The following is a 2513-nucleotide window of genomic DNA, read 5'->3' on the forward strand; positions in this document are numbered from 1 at the left end:
GAGACTCTTGAATGTTTTCCACTTGTGAATAATGTTCCTCACTGTATAAATGATGAACTTCAAATTGTTTGGAAATGGCCTCATAGCCCTTCCCAGAGTGATGAGCAGAAACAGTTGCTTCTCTAAGACCCTTTGCTGACGTATTTCCTCTTTGGCATTGTGGCAACACACACCTGATTGCTCCAGACCTGCAAACTGCCAAAACATCTGCTTGTATAGTGGTGCTCAGTTAATACATTTAAACAGCATTCCTTGGCTGTAACTTACCCCCTTAATTCCTATAGAAGCAGATTTGATGCACATGACTATATGTAAGCTGTAGGTATAGAATTTGATGAAAGTTACCAAACCCTCAGATGTCAGTCCTCTGCAGATGCTGCAATCAGCAGGGACGTTCCACACACTGAGGTGACACAAAAGTCACTTTGATGATCACTAAGGCCTTTATGTTAACATTTAATGGGCTATATTAAGAGCATATAAAGGGAAGTAAGGAACGTTATAAATTTCACACTATACACTAATGTTGATATACTTCTTTTTTTTTACGCCAGTAAATTCAAGAATAACTTCTGCAACATTTTTTCCTCTTCTACAACTATTTTAAAACCAACACTACACCAAAAGAGGGCTGACATTTTTAGGATCTGGGTACACTCCGCCATGACTCTGGAAAGTTATGACAGGAATTTTATATCAGCGTGACAGCAGAAACCTCAGTTTAATATGTTTGGGAAATATTTTGCATAAGAGCTTTGCGCAAATTCTTCCCTTTTGTGTTGCATCGAGGCGGCTGTGTCACAATGAAAGCTCCCTCTTACAAAAAGACCTTTGTGCTAAGAAAGGTCCACGGTGAACTGGACAATGCTTTACTCCCACTTTTAATTAACGCTACACGTCTGTGAAGGAATTAACAAGAAATCATCCGCAGAGGATGTAGCTCAGTGATCGGTTTAGTTGTTTCAGATTTTCCGGGGTGCATGAAGGTGTCGTGCAGACAGGTTTATGCGCACAGGGAAATGTGTAGGACAAGGACATGTTGTTCTTTTATAGCAGAAGCATGTGCATGTCAGCCTGTGCTCGTTCAATTGTTTCCAGATGTGCGCTCTCTCCTCTCTACCTCTCTTGCTCTCTCTCGCCCCCTTCCTTTCCCTTTTCTTTCATCTCCCACCAGACTCTTCCTCGCTTCGAAACCTCGTCAACATCCTCCTCCCGTACACATCCTGTATGTCATCGGCATTGGGTGCAACATACCCTATCGCCGTGTCTGTTACATTTATGACATGGACAAAAATAGTTTTGTTTGTCTGGATGTCTCGGAAATCTCCTCTCGGCCCAAAACACCAGGCACGTGGGCTCGTGTAAGCGCTGAATTGCCTCTTTGAGATTAAATTCCACTTTAAAACTGCTTAACTTATCTTTAGCCTCGGCTTCTTCTCATAAAGAAAAACCCCACTCTGACTCTCTTAATCAATCAGCCTTGTGTTTACAACAAACCACCTCCATCAAGCATCTGATGATCTCTTACAGCCTCTCACACAGCTCCTTTCACCACTGTAGTCCTCATATTCATTCTCCCGTGCTCCCCTGTGGCCCCTGTGTCCCTCCAAGACCTCACAGCACACACACACACATGGTTTTGATAACAAGTAGAGATGAACGGAGAGAGTGAGTGAGCAAAGGAAACAGTAAAAGAAAAACACAGAGGGTCACTCTTGCCAGTAAGTTTTACAACAGAGCCGTGACTCTCGTCTCAGGAATCCGTTCCCCCTGTTGCACAACAACCGGAAAATAATGGAATGAGAGACAGAGACGCACGAGGGTGGAGCCATCCACACTCTCTGCCTCCTCATCTCCCTCTCTTACTCGGCCCTACTCTGGCCACTGCGGTTAAAAAGGGAGAGTGAGGGTACATTCAAGGCTTTTTGGGGTTTTTTTGTTGTTGTTTTTTTTTTGGGGGGGGGGGGGGGGGTTGCCACAACTTAAGTATCACTTTTTCCCTCTTTCCCTCGGCGGAGGCTGGGGGAATGGAGCAGGGGGCACAGGGGTGTGTCATAGCACAGATGGGGCTCTATTTTGATTATGGAGCGTTTGTTGTTATGGGAGACGGAAGAAGGGGCGGGACAGCAGTGGCCCCTATATAAGACTTGTACTTAAACTCCAAAGAGCCTGGTCATCCCATGGCCCATGCTCATCCAGAGACTGACAAAGTTGACCAACTCTGCCTTGTTATTACAGCCTCCACCGCTGACAGCTCTGCGTGGAACAACCTGTGATTACTAGACACTCAGCTGAGGACTTGAGATTTTATTATCTGGCTTCCAACTTTTGGATTTACATCTTTTTTCCCCTTCTTTTGGCAGCCATTCACCATCTGTTTTGTTTTCATCATCTTTATAATCTCAGTTGCTCTGATCCCGACAATGAGAAGATGCTGAAGACAGAGGGATTTGTGAAGAGTTTGGATTTTTAACTTTTTCACTCCTCTGTGAAAATCAAATCTGATGTTGAAT

Source organism: Neolamprologus multifasciatus, chromosome 10 (assembly GCF_963576455.1).
Source record: "Neolamprologus multifasciatus chromosome 10, fNeoMul1.2, whole genome shotgun sequence".
Classification (NCBI taxonomy): Eukaryota; Metazoa; Chordata; class Actinopteri; order Cichliformes; family Cichlidae; genus Neolamprologus; species Neolamprologus multifasciatus.